Source organism: Dendrobates tinctorius, unplaced genomic scaffold (assembly GCF_039654945.1).
Source record: "Dendrobates tinctorius isolate UK_male_01 unplaced genomic scaffold, ASM3965494v1 ptg000103l, whole genome shotgun sequence".
NCBI classification, from domain to species: domain Eukaryota; kingdom Metazoa; phylum Chordata; class Amphibia; order Anura; family Dendrobatidae; genus Dendrobates; species Dendrobates tinctorius.
Window position 1 is genome coordinate 25,734,198 of NW_027361771.1, and position 21,615 is coordinate 25,755,812.

A 21,615-nucleotide genomic window follows, 5' to 3' on the forward strand; every position below is an offset into this window, starting at 1 on the left:
TTAGGTCCTGAATTGAAGGACAGATGTATGTGAGTTGCTGAATGCTAGATGGATATTGTAGAGTCTTTAGTAAATGAGTCTTTTGACAGTTCAGACACATGTATAAACCCCATTAGGGCACAGTGATAAATGCTACTACTGATTTTAAATTTAAATTACTATTGAAAGGCATAAAGGTGTATGCCACAAACAATATATCCAATTGATTTTGTGCCACTGCTGTTAAATCTAAACTTGCTAAATGTCAGGATATCAGGGGGCCATTCATAAGAAAAGGCCCTTCCTGTGGTATTCAATAAACTTGATCATTACCCCAAAGTTAGCAAGTATTTAATGCAACTGGTAAAATATTTTATAGGAGAAATGTCCCAAATCTTATTTTAATGTGTTTAATTCAACAATTTATACAAAATCACAGGACTTGGTAAGGGGAGCCAAATAATTTATTACAACAGAGAGTTGAATCCTTTGTCTTTCTCCAAAGGAAATGTAATAAGATATCACTACGTAAAACTGAAATATATTAAAATTTTTTGCCACATTTTAGAGCAGACTGTAAATTAAAAGAAGCGATGAACAGCCTTCTTCTATGATAAATGTATGCTAAAGTGCCCCCCTTGGAGAAAAAAAGGAAATTAAAAGTAGCTGATTGTAGAGAAGGAAGGTAGTCCGGTAATTCAAGGAGATTGCAAGGGGGTTTTTTAACCCCAAAGCAATTATATTCACATTGCATGATGATTTAGCTGAAAACAAAGCAACTTAAGTCTTGCTGAATGGAAAGGACACTTATCCAGAGCAGCAGTTTAATGATCAAGCTATTTAATCATCTTACTCCACTTATAGAATAATCCAGTGTTCTGGGTAAACACAACACATGACAATTTTTATATCTCCATAGGCATAAGATAAACATAAATTACAATTTTACTGAAAACAATATTGTCATTTTTTTCCTCACTTAGTGTTTTTTTTTTTCATTCTTATGGGCGGAAATGTACTTAGCTTGTATTAGTGAGCTCTCTGGAAAAACAATGAACATTAGGATGTTATCTTTCAATATGAAAGCCCTGGAACAATCACAAAAATTCTGCAGACTGAGTAAAGAAACAAGAATTTCATTTACTATAAAAATGTATTCAGCGAGTTGTCCTATCTGCCAATCCCCTTTTGAATTAAAACCTGATCTGCTGTTTGCTCCGACCACCTCTGTCAATCAGCAGGAAAATATAAAGGTCTTGGGGTCACCAAATCAAAAGCTGAACTTATTGCTTGAGAGTTTATATCTGAATACTGTTATGTTCTGCAATACCATGGAATAATCCCCAACAATTGCAAAACAAAACAATTTGGTTGCCCAAAAAATGAAGTTTTCAGGTATTGCGTCCTATTGCTGTTTGCTTCACATCAAAGAGTAAAAAGAACGGATGCAAAGCCTCAAAAAACAGTGAAACTCCAGGCCGTGGAGTTGCAAAATATGAAAAGTGCCAGAGGAGATTAATAGCTTTGCAAGCCACTGTATATATAGTTATATACTGGATGCCTATAAATACACATGCATGCGGGTATGTGTATATATATATATATATATATATATATATATAAAAAAGGAAAAAGCAAAAATTAAACATACAATGCGGGTTGCAAGCCTTCCAGGCATTTACTAAACCTCAAAAATAGTCCTCAAGATGAAAGCAGCACACCAAAAGAAATCCGGTCAAAGTGCTATTTATTAGCCCATCTGGCTAGTTGCCCATACAGCGACATTTCGGTCCTGGGAGTTGTGGACATTTCTCAAGCAGTGTAACAATGCAAAGTGAATGCTATTTAAAGCTCACCAATCATACAGGTGTTCACAGACAATTAGATAATGTACATTGTGCAATACATAGTTTTACAAAACATGAATAACAATCAAAAAGTGCATTTATAGTGCAATGTGCAAAAGTGCCTCAATTGATGAAAAGATATTAATCTCCGCTTAAACACCATTAATATCCAGTAATGTCCTATAATTTCAAATCAGCAGCAGCTATATTAACATATAAATGAGCATGACTCACTACATAGTAACCATTGTAAATGCACCATGTATCGGCGTCTCACACTGTGCAATGCGCAGGACCAGAAGTGCAACATGTAAACATCACATTAATCCCACTCATGCGCACTAGCACACTATCAGTGTCGGCGCCATCTTTAATGGGGGAAAGAAATCCAGCGCAAGTCTGTGTGCATCTTTTTTTTTATAAAAAATAGCATCATCTGACATCATTCAGATATAATGTATAGGCGCACCAATAATAGATAGCACAACAAATCAAAATAAGTTCAATAAAGAAAATAATAAAAAGATGAATGCAATGCCATTTTTGTAGCTTATAGCAAAAGGGACTCACGGTAAGTAGATTCATCCATGTAGGTAATGGAAACACCTCCCATTGGCTGGGATAGGCAACCTACACTTAAATTGGGGAAGAGAAGTGGTGAACCTCGCTAAAGGCCCCACACTCCACCTGTCCCAAAGAAATGGATATTCACCACAAAACAAAAAATAAAGAATAAATAAAAAATGCATAAAAAATATCATAGAAATAACAAAAGAAAATTTTAAACCAGATTTTGCGCATATAAGGCTGGTTTCACATTAGCGCATTTTCAGCGCGCGCACGGCCGGGGGTAGCTCCGCCCCCGAGCCGGCTCTCTGCCCGGCGTGCCCGCCCCTTCCTTGTAGCGCCGCCTCCTAGCGGACAGCGGCGCCTGCGATCGGCGCACCCTATCTTTAGCATAGGGTGCGCCGATCGTGCGCAGGCCGTGCGCTAGTTGCGCTTTGACCTGCGCTGCGCACTTTTGACGGTGCGCCGTGCGCGCCAAAATCCGAAAAGTTTGATTTTGGCGCGCACGGCGCACCGTCAAAAGTGCGCAGCGCAGGTCAAAGCGCAACTAGCGCACGGCCTGCGCACGATCGGCGCACCCTATGCTAAAGATAGGGTGCGCCGATCGCAGGCGCCGCTGTCCGCTAGGAGGCGGCGCTACAAGGAAGGGGCGGGCACGCCGGGAAGAGAGCCGGCTCGGGGGCGGAGCTACCCCCGGCCGTGCCCGCGCTGAAAATGTGCTAATGTGAAACCGGCCTAACATGTTTTTATTGAGAAATACATAAATTTTGTTTTCGTTCAAAAGGGGAGTCATGCATTCCAATATCAGTCTGCTGCCGCATGATCTGAAAAAAGCAAAATTACTAATAAAATAAATAACTTAAAAATACAACCCAGTATCATAAAGAAGAGAAACAGTAGCTCATAGGAGAATCTATTACAATTGGCTTATAGAGTAATCTGTAGCTTATAATTGACATTTAAACCAAAAGGTTTTAGTGTGTTTAATTTGTTAATCCATTGTAGCTCCCTAATCTTCAATAATTTAATTCTATCTCCCCCTCTTCTGAAAGGTGGAATATAGTCTATCACTCTAAACGTCAGATCCTTTGCCACATGTTTAAAATCTGAAAAATGTTTGGATACCGGTAGATCTTTTCTCTTTTCTAATGCTATGTCTATGTTGATTTAATCTCACTTTCAGCTCACAAGTGGTTTCACCCACATAGTACAAATTACATGTACATTTTAAAAGATAAATGACAAATTCCTAAGAACACTTCAAAAAATAATTTATTTTAATTTCCTTATTAATATGACTTGCGCTGGATTTCTTTCCCCCATTAAAGATGGTGCCAACACTGATAGTGTGCTAGTGCGCATGAGTGGGATTAATATGATGTTTACATGTTGGACTTCTGGTCCTGCGCACTGCACAGTGTGAGACGCCGATACATGGCATGATTACAATGGTTACTATGGGGTGAGTCATGCTCATTCATATGTTAATACAGCTACTACTGATTTGAAATTATAGGACCCTAGCTGAAGAGCCCGGCGTTGCCTGGGCATAGTAACCAACTGTGGTTAGTTATAACAAATTATAATGATTATATTGCACATAAAAACCGTGCATCTAATCCTATCCTGTGTGATACTGACTGCTGAGCCGTGTATCTAATCCTATTCTGTGTGATACTGACTGCTGAGCCGTGGATCTAATACTATTCTGTGTGATACTGTGTGCTGAGCTGCGTATCTAATCCTCTCCTGTGTGATACTGTCTGCTGAGCCGTGCATCTATTCCTTGCTCTGTGATACTGACTGCTGAACTGTCTATCTAATCCTATTCTGTGTGATACTGACTGCTGAGCTGTGTATCTAATCCTATCCAGTGTATACTGACTGCTGAGCTGTGTATCTAATCCTATTCTGTTTGATATGTGACACCCTAGAGTCCGGTTGTCACAGTGACATCATGCTTGGAGGCAGAAAGGGACCCCCATGCCAGGTAATAGATTTAATCACAATTTCCTGCTGCAGGTCAGAAAAGGGAGAAGCCTTATAAATTCTGGCCAGCAGAGGGGGTTGGTGAGTCAGCTAGAAATCAGCTGAGGGCGTTGTCATGGAAACGAAACAGCTGTTAGCTGTGAGGAGAAATGATAATGACAGTTAAACGTGAGGACGTGAGGTAAAGAGATCAGATGAAGACAGGCAGCTGATCTGTGAAGAGGGAAAGGACAAGAGCAGAGTCTAAGAGACTCTAGGGAAGCTAAAATACTGCATATAGCAGACCCCTGAGTGAAGCGCTAATAAAGAGAAAAGGGAAATCAGAGACCTAGGCTGACAGGAACTGTACGCCCTGATAGCCGAATCTGAAAGTACAGGGGATTGTAAATTCCTGTGCACATTGAACACCTGAGGGCACGTCAGCGGATAAGGAGCCCAGGGCCGATGGTGAAGAGAATGGTACCCGTGGAATAGGCTCACGCTGACAGCCATACAGGTTAGTGAAACCATCACAAATAGTGAGTCGCAGCATAATTATATACAGCGGACACCCACACACTTAGCGCAGAAAGGAAGGTCCTAAATCCCCACCTGGCAAGGTTGATCCCCTGAATGCCTCCAGGCGAGCTGGACTCATTCCATCACCTGTATGTGGTATTCCGGACTGCAACCTATTACCAGTAAAAGGTAAAGAAACTGCACCTCTCTGTGTCTTTCTCTCATTTATCTGCACCCCAACGTTTACAGCCATTTTTACTATTTATTTAACATCTTTGCCCTGGGACTACAGCCCTACTTGTGGAGGGCTACAACATCATAGCTGCGCCCAACATCCATCCCAGAGAAGCAACACCGCAGTGCTGGTCACCTCTGACTAGAATACCACAGGTGGCGTCACGTATTTCACCATCTAATAACTTTATTTTCATTTTTACCACATAAATACCACACAACTTTCCCCTATTGTATTACTGGATGCCTCTGGGCCACGGACCGGGTCGCCGCCACCGTGACACCATCCCACATGGAAGTCAATGGGCCCAGTACCGAGTACCCCCAGGCCCTGCGGGGTGCTCCAGATACTGACTGCTGAGCCGTGTATCTAATCCTATCCTGTGTGATACTGACTGCTGGGCCATGTGTCTAATCCTCTCCTTTGTGATACTGACTGCTAAGCTGTGCATCTAATCCTATCCTGTGTGATACTGGGTTCCCCCTGCAGTCTGTGTCAGAGGGTGGTCTGTGTTGGCACGGTAATGAAATGTGTTATTTCCAGCTTTACAGAAGGACAATAACACCATAGAAATGATAAGAATAATAGGCCTCAGTTACCACAACTGTATACAAAGAAATCATCCAAAAAGAGAAAAAAGCCATGCTTAATATGTAATAATCTTTATTGAAACATGATAAAAAAGTGAATATAAAAATTAATATAGTTATTAAAAGTGAGGGCACTTCAAAAAATACCACATCAAGGGTATTATGCACAGAAAAATACAAAATGTATATGCAAAAAATACTGGAAACAATGCCAAGAAGCAAATGTAAGTGCATCAAGACTGTTATATGTTTAAATAAATGCCAATGCATTCCATTAAAAGTATAAAATAGGAGCACAAAGTTTGCATATGTGAGTAATGAAGATTGAAGTGTGATGCAATTAACATACACAAATGAAAAACAAGTAAATAATGAAATCCCCTTAAGCTTTTACACAGAAGTAAATAATAATAATAATAATAATAATTTTTATTTATATAGCGCCAACATATTCCGCAGCACTTTACAATTAAGCGGGGACATGTACAGACAATAAATTCAATACAAGTTAAGACAATTCAAACAATGACATTAGGAGTGAGGTCCCTGCTCGCAAGCTTACAATCTACAAGGAAATGGGGGGACACAGTAGGTGAGAAATGCTTGTTAATTCAGGTCTGGCAATTATAATAGGGATTTTCATATAAAGCTGCATGATCCGGTCATCAGCCCGTGTGTTTAAGTGCAATAGACAAGTATCAAGTGCAGTTATGTGCATGAAGGGTGTGGAGACAGATGAATAGTAGGGTGCAGATTCAGAATAATATTTGGAAGGAGGGAACAGGGCAAAGTTAGCTTGCTGAGTAGTTGATGTGATAGGCTTCTTTGAAGAGATGGGTTTTCAAAGCGCGCTTGAATAGGTCAGGGCTAGGTATCAGTCTGATCGTCTGGGGAAGTGCATTCCAGAGAGCTGGAGCAGCACGAGAGAAGTCTTGGAGACGGAGGTGCGAGGTTCGGATTACGGGGGATGTTAGTCTTAGGTCATTTGTAGAACGGAGGGCACGTGTAGGGCGATAGACAGAGATGAGAGAGGAGATATAAGGCGGTGCAGAACAGTGGAGAGCTTTATGGGTGAGAGAGATGAGTTTATACTGGACCCTGTAGCGAATAGGTAGCCAGTGTAATGACTGGCATAAGATGGAGGCATCGGTGAAGCGGCTGGACAGAAATATGACCCTGGCTGCCGCATTCAAGATGGATTGGAGAGGAGAAAGTTTGGTAAGAGGGAGACCGATCAGAAGAGAGTTGCAGTAGTCCAGACGAGAATGAATAAGAGCGACAGTAAGAGTCTTAGCAGTTTCAAAGGTGAGAAAAGGTCGGATTCTGGAGATGTTTTTAAGATGCAGGTGACAAGAGCGACTGAGTGATCGGATGTAGGGAGTAAAGGAAAGTTCAGTGTCGAATATGACCCCAAGACAGCGGGCATGCTGCTTGGGAGTTATGGTTGAACCCTCCAGGGTTATTTCGATGTTAGGTAGAGTGAGGTTAGTAGAGGGGAGAAACACAAGAAGTTCAGTTTTAGAGAGATTTAGTTTCAGATAGAGGGAGGACATGATGCTAGAGACAGCAGACAGACAATCCTTGGTATTTTGAATTAGGGTAGGGGTGATGTCAGGGGAAGAAGTGTATAATTGGGTGTCATCAGCATAGAGATGATACTGGAACCCAAATCTGCTGATTGTTTGTCCAATAGGGGCAGTGTATAAAGAGAAGAGGAGAGGGCCTAGGACTGAGCCCTGCGGGACCCCGATAGTAAGGGGACGAGAAGAGGAAGAGGAGCCGGAAAAAGATACAGTGAAGGAGCGGTCAGAGAGGTAGGAGGAGAACCAGGAGAGGGCTGTGTCCTTGAGGCCTATAGAGCGGAGCATAGTGAGGAGGAGCTGGTGATCCACAGTGTCAAATGCGGCAGAGAGATCCAGGAGAATCAGCAGGGAGCAATGACCTTTCGATTTAGCTGTTATTAAATCATTAGAGACTTTAGTGAGGGCAGTTTCAGTAGAGTGTAAAGAGCGGAAACCAGATTGTAAGGGGTCGAGAAGAGAGTTATCTGAGAGATAGCGGATTAGACGGGAGTGGACCAGGCGTTCCAGGAGTTTAGAGATGAAGGGAAGGTTAGAGACAGGTCTGTAGTTAGCAGTGCAGTTCTGGTCCAGGGATGGCTTTTTAAGTAAAGGGGTTATGATGGCATGTTTAAATGAGGAGGGAAATATACCTGAAGAAAGAGAGAGGTTAAATATTTTAGTCAGGTGAGTGGTGACCACTGGTGAGAGAGACTGCAGGAGCTGTGAAGGAATAGGGTCACTGTTGCAGGTTGTAGGCCGAGCAGAAGTGAGGAGCTTGGAAACTTCTTCTTCTGAAACAGGCTCAAAGATGTCTAGTGAGCTTGAGGTGCGGCAGAGAAGGGGATCCAGGCACTGAGGAGATAGGGCTGAGATATCCTGATGGATGTGGTTGATTTTTTCTAGGAAATAAGTGGCTAGATCCTCACCGCTGAGGTTGGTGATGGGGGCCTGTACTTTAGGTTTCAGGAGGGAGTTTAAGGTTTCAAAAAGTCGTCTTGGGTTGTTGGATAGTGAGGTGATGAGGGTGGTGAAGTAGGATTGTTTGGCCAGATGAAGGGCAGAGTTATAGGTTTTGAGCATGAACTTATAGTGGATGAAGTCTTCTGCTAAGAGAGATTTTCTCCACTGCCGCTCTGCACACCTCGAGCAGCGCTGAAGAAAGCGTGTTTGCGTTGTGTGCCAGGGCTGCCGTTGTCTGTGTCGGGTCTTTCTGCGTATAGAAGGTGCTGCTTCATCTAGGGCATTCTTCAGTGTATTATTGAAGTGTGACAATGCTATGTCTGGACAGGAGAGGGTGGAGATGGGGGCTAAAGATGTGTGGAGATTGTCCCTAAGCTGTTGGGTATTAATGGTACGTGTATTCCGATAAGTGTGGTAAGTGGGGGTGTCCCGGGTGAGGAGACAATTCTTGACAGAGAAGGAAAGAAGGTTGTGGTCCGAGAGCGGGAGAGGTGAATTAGTAAAGTTGTGCAGCGAGCCGGGGCGGGAGAAAACCAGGTCCAAAGTATTCCCGTCCTCATGTGTAGGAGAATAAGTAAACTGTGAGAGGCCGAATGAAGAAGTTAGAGAAAGAAGATGAGAGGCAGACTGGGAGAGCGGATCATTGATGGGGATGTTAAAGTCTCCCATGATGAGGGTGGGGATGTCACAGGACAGAAAGTGAGTAAGCCAGGTGGTGAAGTGGTCTAGAAACTGGCGGGAGGAGCCTGGAGGGCGATAAACGACCGCCACTCGTAAGGAGAAGGGCTTAAAGAGTCTGATGGCGTGGACTTCAAAGGAAGGAAATGTAAGTGATGGAACCGGGGGGATGACCTGGAAAGCACATTGTGATGAAAGGAGCAAACCAACACCTCCACCCTGTCTGTTCTCAGGTCTGGGGGTATGTGAAAATTTCAGCCCACCAAACGAGAGAGAGGCAGCAGCGGTGGTGTCTGAATGCTGGATCCAGGTTTCTGTAATAGCCAGAAGGTTAAGGGAATTAGAGAGAAAAAGATCGTGAATGTAAGTCAGTTTGTTACACACAGACCGTGCATTCCAGAGAGCACATTGGTAAGTGAGAGGAGAAGGCATGCACTGAATGTTAATAAGATTAGCAGGGTTTCTATATGCAGCTGGAGGAGAGTAATGTATGCTGGTGGAGGGAGGCCCAGGGTTGGGGGAGATGTCACCTGCAACTATTAAAAGGAGAAAAAACAGAAAAAGCAGGTGGTGGGATGATTTGTATGAACGTTTTGAGTGCTGCATGGAGGTTTTGGATGGTTTGGTGTGGGTAAGAAATGTCAATAGAGCCTCAGAGTTAAACATGGGAGAGGGGAAAAGGGAGGGGTGGATATGCAGAGAGTGCACAGAATGTGTAAAAGGGCAGGCGAGTTGTTAAAAAGCAGAAGTGAAGACAAATAAGCAGCAGGTTAATATGATCAATGCATACGTAGTACGACTGACCAAGAAGCAAGCGTGCATGAAAAACTTATGCACCTTACCTGTCTCCTGCCCAACTGCATTGTCTAACTGCAAAACACTTTATCCTGTTGCACTTAATCTGTTGCACGCGTAAGCCCGCACGCGTGCTATCCCAGCCAGAGCTAAATATATATGAAATGAAATGTCTGCTAGCTTCAGCCACCAAAAGGCCACAATCAGTAATTAACCAATTAGCACAAGGCCAGAGCAGGCATTACTATGCAGGGTAAATAACTAACGCTGGACAAGGCCATCAAACTGAGAAAGGGAGAAAAGAAAAAAAACAAAAAAAAAACAAAAAAAAAAAAAAAAAAAACACCTTTCTACACTTCAAAGCAGAAACCAAATAGATAAAAAATAAAGACCCACCACAGGAGTGATGGAATGAAATACCATAAAAATATCTGGCACTATATGATGCAGTTCACACTTGTCAGACAGCATACATGGATGATGGAATGAAATACCATAAAAATATCTGGCACTATATGATGCAGTTCACACTTGTCAGACAGCATACATGGATGATGGAATGAAATACCATAAAAATATCTGGCACTATATGATGCAGTTCACACTTGTCAGACAGCATACATGGATGATGGAATGAAATACCATAAAAATATCTGGCACTATATGATGCAGTTCACACTTGTCAGACAGAATACATGGATGATGGAATGAAATACCATAAAAATATCTGGCACTATATGATGCAGTTCACACTTGTCAGACAGCATACATGGATGATGGAATGAAATACCATAAAAATATCTGGCACTATATGATGCAGTTCACACTTGTCAGACAGCATACATGGATGATGGAATGAAATACCTGTGTGAAGAAGAGAAGAGAGGAACATCAGCTTCAATGCATTGTCTAACTGCAAAACACTTTATCCTGTTGCACTTAATCTGTTGCACGCGTAAGCCCGCACGCGTGCTATCCCAGCCAGAGCTAAATATATATAAAGTAAAGTAAAGTACTATAAACAAATCACTTAGCATAAGCAGATGTAAATGGATGGGGAGCTACATAACCAGTGTGTGCTAATGCAAAAATAAGGCGGCAGCTAACCCTAAAAGAACATGTCCAAGCAAAAAGTGAATGAAAATTATCAGTGCATATTACCTCAGGAAGCGGATGGAAGGACCCCGACGCGCGTTTCGCGGCAGCTTTATCAAGGGGTGCCCCACACTTTGCTATAGCTCCCCTGATGAGTATAATTTAACCAAACGCGTCGGGAGACGCAACCTACAAGGCAGGCACACCTGGTATCATCCACCATGAATGTGTGGTAACTAGAGTTGAGCGACTTTTGGTTTTTTAGGGTCGCGTTTCGTTTCGTGAAACCCGACTTTTCCAAAAGTCGGGTCGAGCAAGATCGTCCGATTATAGGGAAAAGTCGGGGTCGTCCCGAAACACGAAACCCAATGTAAGTCAATGGGGAATAAAAGTCGGCAGTGAGAGGAGGACAGGAAACACACCAACAGTGCCCATTTGAATGCCAAAAGCATCAATTCTTCTTACTTAAGCTTGTCAACCTTAATTAACTTCATAATACAAGTTAAGCACTGAAAAATGGGGGTTATTTGGCTACAGACTGTGGGGGGGAGGGCTGGCTCCAGGTTTTCATGTGCCCTGGGCGAAAGAGCGCCCCTTTAACACATACCACAACTCATCATGCTCCGATACGGCAGAGAAATAGCGGTATAGTACAATGAAAAATACCACACTTTTTACATCTCATGACGAGGCCCATCTATTTCTCCATACAGAATCATTGGTCCCATATAATGTTTGAAACAGTATATGATGAGCTCCACATAATGCTACAGTATATGTTGGTCCCCATGGATGAAGCTCTACTGTCTTATGGGCCCAAATAATGCTCCAAACATAATGGGCCCCATTTCTAATGCTCTAGTGTATAATGGGCCCTGTAAATGCTGCTCCAGTGTCTGATGTCCACCTTTGGAATGTTCCAGTGTATGGTGGGCCCCATCTATCATTCTCAGACGGTGTTAGGCCCAGTATGGATTGCACGTGATTGCACAAAGGTTAGAAAGGGTACCGTATTCCCAGATAACATGTATGGATAGCGTACACATTCAAAATATATGTCTCAGGAGGCAGGCTCAGACGGTGTTAGGCCCAGTATGGATTGCACGTGATTGCACAAAGGTTAGAAAGGGTACCGTATCCCCAGATAACATGTATGGATAGCGTACACATTCAAAATATATGTCTCAGGAGGCAGGCTCAGACGGTGTTAGGCCCAGTATGGATTGCACGTGATTGCACAAAGGTTAGAAAGGGTACCGTATTCCCAGATAACATGTATGGATAGCGTACACATTCAAAATATATGTCTCAGGAGGCAGGCTCAGACGGTGTTAGGCCCAGTATGGATTGCACGTGATTGCACAAAGGTTAGAAAGGGTACCGTATCCCCAGATAACATGTATGGATAGCGTACACATTGAAAATATATGTCTCAGGAGGCAGGCTCAGACGGTGTTAGGCCCAGTATGGATTGCACGTGATTGCACAAAGGTTAGAAAGGGTACCGTATCCCCAGATAACATGTATGGATAGCGTACACATTCAAAATATATGTCTCAGGAGGCAGGCTCAGACGGTGTTAGGCCCAGTATGGATTGCACGTGATTGCACAAAGGTTAGAAAGGGTACCGTATCCCCAGATAACATGTATGGATAGCGTACACATTCAAAATATATGTCTCAGGAGGCAGGCTCAGACGGTGTTAGGCCCAGTATGGATTGCACGTGATTGCACAAAGGTTAGAAAGGGTACCGTATCCCCAGATAACGTATGGATAGCGTACACCGTCAAAATATATGTCTCAGGAGGCAGGCTCAGACGGTGTTAGGCCCAGTATGGATTGCACGTGATTGCACAAAGGTTAGAAAGGGTACCGTATCCCCGGATAACATGTATGGATAGCGTACACATTCAAAATATATGTCTCAGGAGGCAGGCTCAGACGGTGTTAGGCCCAGTATGGATTGCACGTGATTGCACAAAGGTTAGAAAGGGTACCGTATCCCCGGATAACATGTATGGATAGCGTACACATTCAAAATATATGTCTCAGGAGGCAGGCTCAGACGGTGTTAGGCCCAGTATGGATTGCACGTGATTGCACAAAGGTTAGAAAGGGTACGTATCCCCAGATAACATGTATGGATAGCGTACACATTCAAAATATATGTCTCAGGAGGCAGGCTCAGACGGTGTTAGGCCCAGTATGGATTGCACGTGATTGCACAAAGGTTAGAAAGGGTACCGTATCCCCGGATAACATGTATGGATAGCGTACACATTCAAAATATATGTCTCAGGAGGCAGGCTCAGACGGTGTTAGGCCCAGTATGGATTGCACGTGATTGCACAAAGGTTAGAAAGGGTACCGTATCCCCGGATAACATGTATGGATAGCGTACACATTCAAAATATATGTCTATACATCAGGAGGCAGGCTCAGACGGTGTCAGGCACAGTATGGATTTGACGGCCCAGATTACACAGCGGAGGAGCAGGGAGAGGTAAAGATTGCAAATGCTGGGGCCCTGCCCAAGCAAGGGGGGCCCACTCGTGGGCGTCGGTACTGGCACTGGGCCCCTCATAGTACAGCGGTGTGTCTGACGGCGGGTGTGCACCACCACCGTCAGAGACACTTGATTGCACTATGAGGGACCCTGTGCCAGTGCCCGCGCCCAAGAGTCGGCCTACCCACCTGTCCAGGGCAACGGCACTCGCACGGTGTCGTGCGCTAGGTGGTGATGCCGGCCATGGGGGGGAGGCAGCACAGTTAGGGAGTTTTAGAAAGTGGCATATGTTGTTGTTGGACATTCAGCTGATGCAAAAGGCGAAATAGGTGAAGTACCAGGAAGAGGTGGACCAAAGCAAGCCATTTTTCTGTCACCCTATGTGTCATCAGGGGAAGGTGGGACAAAATCCTTGGAAACCCATGCGTGGTTCATTTTAATGAAGGTTAGATCATCCACATTTTGGGTTGACAGACGGATCCTTTTTTCTGTCAGGATTGATCCAGCTGCACTGAAGACTCTATCCGATAGCACACTTGCAGCTGGGCAAGCGAGCTCCTGTAAGGCATATTGGGCCAATTCAGGCCAGGTGTCCAGTTTAGCGGCCCAATAGTCAAAGGGGAATGACCTGTGTGGGAGAACATCGATATGGGAGGAAAAGTAGTTTGTAACCATAGTTGACAACTGCTGCTGTCTCCTGTCACTTTCCATCGATGCAGTATTACCAGTTGTGTGAGCGGTATTTGAAAAATCAGTCCACAACATTGTCATGAAACCCCTGTCTCCAACGCCACTTCTGCTGTGTGCACCACGAACACCTCTGCCAAGCTGCCCCCGGCCCGTACGGCTCGTGTGAGAACCATCACCGCTGCTGTGTGCTGGGAATGCCTCAAGCAACCGATTTACCAGAGTTGCTTGTTTATTAGCCAATATTAGGTCAAGGTTCTCCTGTGGCATGATGTTTTGTAATTTGCCTTTATAGCGTGGATCCAGGATGCTGGCCAACCAGTAGTCGTCATCGTTCATCATTTTGGCAATGCGGGGGTCCCTTTTTAGGATCCGCAAGGCATAATCTGACATGTGGGCCAATGTTCCCGGTCTCAATGATGCACTGCGAGTGCTGGGTGGAGGAGCACTTTCTGGCAAATCCACATCCCTCCAGTCATGCACAAACCCTGTACCAGACCTTGCCACGCCAACATTTTTACTTGCCCCACGAGATGCATCCTCCTCCCCTAAGTAATCATCCCCATCATCATCCTCCTCCTCCTCTTCTTCCTCCACCTCGTCCAGGAGAGGTCCCTGAGCAGACAATGGCTGAATGTCATCAAGGATTCCCTCCTCCTCTTCCTCCTCATCAACATTGGCTGCAGACGCCTGCTCCTTAAGGTGCGTCAAAGTTTGCATGAGCAGACGCATAAGTGGGATGCTCATGCTTAGGATGGCGTCGTCTGCGCTTACCAGCTGTGTGCATTCCTCAAAACACTGAAGGACTTTACAAAGGTCTTTCAGCTTCGACCACTGCACACCTGTCAACTCCATGTCTCCTCTCAAAGTGCCTGGCCGTGTATCCTCCCACAAATGCATTATGGCCTGCCTCTGCTCGCACAGCCGCTCCACCATGTGCAGGGTGGAGTTCCACCTTGTTGCAATGTCGATAATGAGGCGGTGGTTGGGAAGGTGGAGCAATCGCTGCAGCTTCTGCATACGAACGGAGTGTACAGGCGACCGGCGGATGTGCGCACACAGTCTTCGCACCTTCTGGAGCAGGGCTGTTAACTCCGGATAATTTTTGAGGAAGCACTGCACCACCAGGTTCAAGGTGTGAGCCAAGCAAGGTATGTGGCTGAGTTTTGAAAGGGCTATGGCTGCCACAAAATTCCGGCCATTATCACTAACTACCTTGCCTGCCTCAAGATGTACACTGCCCAGCCATGACTCAGTTTGTCGCTTCAAGTACTCGGCCAGCACCTCGGCGGTGTGTCTGTCGCCCAAACACATCATCTGCAACACAGCCTGCTGACGCTTTCCACTAGCTGCTCGATAGGGGGACACATCGTGTGCAACAGTGGCAGCTGCAGATGGAGTGCTCGTACGACTGCGCTCTGTGGACGAGCTTTCGCTTCTGGAGGAGGAGGAGGAGGAGGAGGGTCGAACGCCTACAGCCAACTGTTTCCTATACCGTGGGCTAGGCAGCACTGTCCCACCACCGCTGTCCCCTGGGGACCCTGCATCCACCACATTAACCCAGTGCGCAGTGATGGACACGTAACGGCCCTGGCCATGCCGACTGGACCATGCATCAGTTGTGAGGTGCACCTTTCCACTCACTGACTGCTTGAGTGCATGGACAATGCGGTCTTTCACATGATGGTGGAAGGCTGGGATGGCTTTGCGAGAGAAGAAGTGGCGACTGGGTAGGTCATAGCGTGGTACTGCATAGGCCATGAGTTCGCGGAAAGCTGTGCTTTCCACCAGCTGAAAGGGCATCATCTCAAACGAGATTAGTTTGGCAATGTGGGCGTTCAAACCCAGTGTACGCGGATGAGAGACTGAGTACTTTCTTGACCTACTCATAGTGTCTGGGAGGGTGAGCTGGACTTGAGAGCTGCATATGGTGGAAGTAGCGGTGGACAGGGCGGACTGAGAGAGGGTTGATGATGGTGATGGAGTTGGTGTTCTTTCTGATGGCCTAGAATCAGTCTTTCGTTGATATAACAGTGGGATTCCCTGACTGCTGTGGTCTTGCAACGACACCTCAACATTTGCTGCTGTGCTAACTGGTGGGCTTACAGTGGGGGAAACAATGTAGCGTTGCTGACTACCTTCGTTGTGATCAGTTGCACATGTGGCACTTGAGGTTTGGTGTTGTGTCCACGCTTGCAAGTGCATGCTGGTTAAATGTCTAAGCATGCAACTGGTATTCAAATTTTTCAGATTTTTCCTTCGGCTAAAGGTCTTTGCGCACTTCTTACAGATAACCTTGGCCTGATCATGAGGATTTTGTTCAAAAAGGTGCCACACTGCACTCTTCCTACTTTGGCAGACATTTTGCGGCCTAGTACGCTGTGATCTTTTGACCCTCTGGACAAGCTGTCCAGCAACTCTTTTGATGTTTGGAACCTGTCTTTGGAGTGCTCCGGGCCTGCCAGATAACAGCTGTTGCGATGTCGATGTATGCTGTGGATGCTCCTCATCTGAGCTATTGGAAGCAGCACCCTCTTCCCCCAATGGATGTCAATCTGGGTCAACAACTGGGTCATCCATCTCCTCCTCTTCTATGTCATGTGCACCTTCCTCTGTGTCACCGTGTATGGTGGTATAGTGTGCGGGAAGGGGCACCTGAGTCTCATCAGGGTCAGAATCTGGCTCTGTACACTGCGAGGACAATGTAGTGCTCTGAGTGAATGTACCAGCAGAATCATCCATCAGCGGCTGTGCATCAGTGCACTCCATGTCAGATTCATCTTGGCCTGGGTAATTCACCATTTGACTTGATAATCCAGGCATGGTATGTGAAAACAGCTCCATGGAGTAATCAGTAGTATGGCCTGCGTCATCCTTCAATCTTGGTTGGGGTGAAGGACACAAGGAAAGGTGTGGTTCATGAACATGAGCCTCCAATGACGACTCAGTGCTTTTACTTTTTACAACTGAAGAAGAGGAGGCGATAGAGCTGGAGGCTGAGTCAGCAATGTAAGACAAAACTTTTTCCTGATGCTCTGGCTTTAAAAGCGGTTTGCCAACTCCTAGAAAACTAAGCGTTCGAGGCTTTATGTAGCCAGACGATGACGCAGGGTCAGCACCTCCTGCATTCGGTCCTATTTTGATCTTGCCACTACCATCAGATCCACCACCAACACCATCATTACCAGCTGCCAACCCCCGCCCAATTCCACGGCCTCTTCCACCAGCCTTCCTCATTTTTGGTAGAAATGTAGACAAAATCCAACAAACTATATAGTAATGTAAAACAAGATACAAGGTGTCTATAGGACAGGGGAGATTTTGAATTTCTGCAGACACTTGTGGACACTGGACACTTTTGGATTGTGTGAGGCCCACTGATATCTGAGCGCTATGTGACAGGCTCGATGGCACAGCTGTGACAAAAGTGACTAGAGGATAAGGGAGATTTTGAATCTCTGCACACACTTTTGGACACTGGATGGACACTTTTGGATTGTGTGAGGCCCACTGATATCTGAGCGCTATGTGACAGGCTCGATGGCACAGCTGTGACCAAAGTGACTAGAGGATAAGGGAGATATTGAATCTCTGCACACACTTTTGGACACTGGATGGAAACTTTTGGATTGTGTGAGGCCCACTGATATCTGAGCGCTATGTGACAGGCTCGATGGCACAGCTGTGACCAAAGTGACTAGAGGATAAGGGAGATTTTGAATCTCTGCACACACTTTTGGACACTGGACACATTTGGAATGTGTGAGGCCCACTGATATCTGAGCGCTATGTGACAGGCTCGATGGCACAGCTGTGACCAAAGTGACTAGAGGATAAGGGAGATATTGAATCTCTGCACACACTTTTGGACACTGGATGGACACTTTTGGATTGTGTGAGGCCCACTGATATCTGAGCGCTATGTGACAGGCTCGATGGCACAGCTGTGACCAAAGTGACTAGAGGATAAGGGAGATTTTGAATCTCTGCACACACTTTTGGACACTGGATGGACACTTTTGGATTGTGTGAGGCCCACTGATATCTGAGCGCTATGTGACAGGCTCGATGGCACAGCTGTGACCAAAGTGACTAGAGGATAAGGGAGATTTTGAATCTCTGCACACACTTTTGGACACTGGACACTTTTGGATTGTGTGAGGCCCACTGATATCTGAGCGCTATGTGACAGGCTCGATGGCACAGCTGTGACCAAAGTGACTAGAGGATAAGGGAGATTTTGAATCTCTGCACACACTTTTGGACACTGGACACTTTTGGATTGTGTGAGGCCCAATGAATATCTGAGCGCTATGTGACAGGCTCGATGGCACAGCTGTGACAAAAGTGACTAGAGGATAAGGGAGATTTTGAATCTCTGCACACACTTTTGGACACTGGACACTTTTGGATTGTGTGAGGCCCACTGATATCTGAGCGCTATGTGACAGGCTCGATGGCACAGCTGTGACCAAAGTGACTAGAGGATAAGGGAGATATTGAATCTCTGCACACACTTTTGGACACTGGATGGACACTTTTGGATTGTGTGAGGCCCACTGATATCTGAGCGCTATGTGACAGGCTCGATGGCACAGCTGTGACCAAAGTGACTAGAGGATAAGGGAGATTTTGAATCTCTGCACACACTTTTGGACACTGGACACTTTTGGATTGTGTGAGGCCCAATGAATATCTGAGCGCTATGTGACAGGCTCGATGGCACAGCTGTGACAAAAGTGACTAGAGGATAAGGGAGATTTTGAATCTCTGCACACACTTTTGGACACTGGATGGACACTTTTGGATTGTGTGAGGCCCACTGATATCTGAGCGCTATGTGACAGGCTCGATGGCACAGCTGTGACCAAAGTGACTAGAGGATAAGGGAGATTTTGAATCTCTGCACACACTTTTGGACACTGGACACTTTTGGATTGTGTGAGGCCCAATGAATATCTGAGCGCTATGTGACAGGCTCGATGGCACAGCTGTGACAAAAGTGACTAGAGGATAAGGGAGATTTTGAATCTCTGCACACACTTTTGGACACTGGATGGACACTTTTGGATTGTGTGAGGCCCACTGATATCTGAGCGCTATGTGACAGGCTCGATGGCACAGCTGTGACCAAAGTGACTAGAGGATAAGGGAGATTTTGAATCTCTGCACACACTTTTGGACACTGGACACTTTTGGATTGTGTGAGGCCCAATGAATATCTGAGCGCTATGTGACAGGCTCGATGGCACAGCTGTGACAAAAGTGACTAGAGGATAAGGGAGATTTTGAATCTCTGCACACACTTTTGGACACTGGATGGACACTTTTGGATTGTGTGAGGCCCACTGATATCTGAGCGCTATGTGACAGGCTCGATGGCACAGCTGTGACCAAAGTGACTAGAGGATAAGGGAGATTTTGAATCTCTGCACACACTTTTGGACACTGGACACTTTTGGATTGTGTGAGGCCCAATGAATATCTGAGCGCTATGTGACAGGCTCGATGGCACAGCTGTGACAAAAGTGACTAGAGGATAAGGGAGATTTTGAATCTCTGCACACACTTTTGGACACTGGACACTTTTGGATTGTGTGAGGCCCACTGATATCTGAGCGCTATGTGACAGGCTCGATGGCACAGCTGTGACCAAAGTGACTAGAGGATAAGGGAGATATTGAATCTCTGCACACACTTTTGGACACTGGATGGACACTTTTGGATTGTGTGAGGCCCACTGATATCTGAGCGCTATGTGACAGGCTCGATGGCACAGCTGTGACCAAAGTGACTAGAGGATAAGGGAGATTTTGAATCTCTGCACACACTTTTGGACACTGGACACTTTTGGATTGTTTGAGGCCCAATGAATATCTGAGCGCTATGTGACAGGCTCGATGGCACAGCTGTGACAAAAGTGACTAGAGGATAAGGGAGATTTTGAATCTCTGCACACACTTTTGGACACTGGATGGACACTTTTGGATTGTGTGAGGCCCACTGATATCTGAGCGCTATGTGACAGGCTCGATGGCACAGCTGTGACCAAAGTGACTAGAGGATAAGGGAGATTTTGAATCTCTGCACACACTTTTGGACACTGGATGGACACTTTTGGATTGTGTGAGGCCCACTGATATCTGAGCGCTATGTGACAGGCTCGATGGCACAGCTGTGACCAAAGTGACTAGAGGATAAGGGAGATTTTGAATCTCTGCACACACTTTTGGACACTGGACACTTTTGGATTGTGTGAGGCCCAATGAATATCTGAGCGCTATGTGACAGGCTCGATGGCACAGCTGTGACAAAAGTGACTAGAGGATAAGGGAGATTTTGAATCTCTGCACACACTTTTGGACACTGGATGGACACTTTTGGATTGTGTGAGGCCCACTGATATCTGAGCGCTATGTGACAGGCCCGATGGCACAGCTGTGACAAAAGTGACTAGAGGATAAGGGAGATTTTGAATCTCTGCACACACTTTTGGACACTGGATGGACACTTTTGGATTGTGTGAGGCCCACTGATATCTGAGCGCTATGTGACAGGCTCGATGGCACAGCTGTGACCAAAGTGACTAGAGGATAAGGGAGATTTTGAATCTTTGCACACACTTTTGGACACTGGACACTTTTGGATTGTGTGAGGCCCAATGAATATCTGAGCGCTATGTGACAGGCTCGATGGCACAGCTGTGACAAAAGTGACTAGAGGATAAGGGAGATTTTGAATCTCTGCACACACTTTTGGACACTGGATGGACACTTTTGGATTGTGTGAGGCCCACTGATATCTGAGCGCTATGTGACAGGCTCGATGGCACAGCTGTGACCAAAGTGACTAGAGGATAAGGGAGATTTTGAATCTCTGCACACACTTTTGGACACTGGATGGACACTTTTGGATTGTGTGAGGCCCACTGATATCTGAGCGCTATGTGACAGGCTCGATGGCACAGCTGTGACAAAAGTGACTAGAGGATAAGGGAGATTGGATTGCTTTTAAAAAAGCAGTTTGCGGAGCAGTGGGTAAACAGCAATGCAGGAATGTCAGGAAGCCTTAGAAGGCAGCCCAACAACCAACACCACTGATTAACCACTATATAGCCTCCCCTTGCACTGCCCACACAGTGACTGGTGTGTTGTGCAGGCCAAATTGCTAGCAGCACAAGCAGTTTTTTTGTCTTCTCAGCAGGACAAAAAAAAAATTGGGATTGCTTTTAAAAAAGCAGTTTGCGGAGCAGTGGGTAAACAGCAATGCAGGAATGTCAGGAAGTCTTAGAAGGCAGCCCAACAACCAACACCACTGATACACCACTATATAGCCTCCCCTTGCACTGCACACACAGTGACTGGTGTGTTGTGCAGGCCAAATCGCTAGCAGCAGAAGCAGTTTTTTTGTCTTCTTCCCTGCCTAACGCTCTCCCTACAGAATCAGCAGCAACCTCTCCCTATACTAAGATCGGCAGAAGTAAGATGGCGGTCGGTGTGCACGCCCTTTTATACCCCCTGTGACGCCCACCAAAGCAAGCCAATCACTTGCATGCCCTTCTGAAAGATGGTGGTGACCCGTGCCTATGTCATCACGTTGCCCACAGTGTCCGTGGATCCTGATTG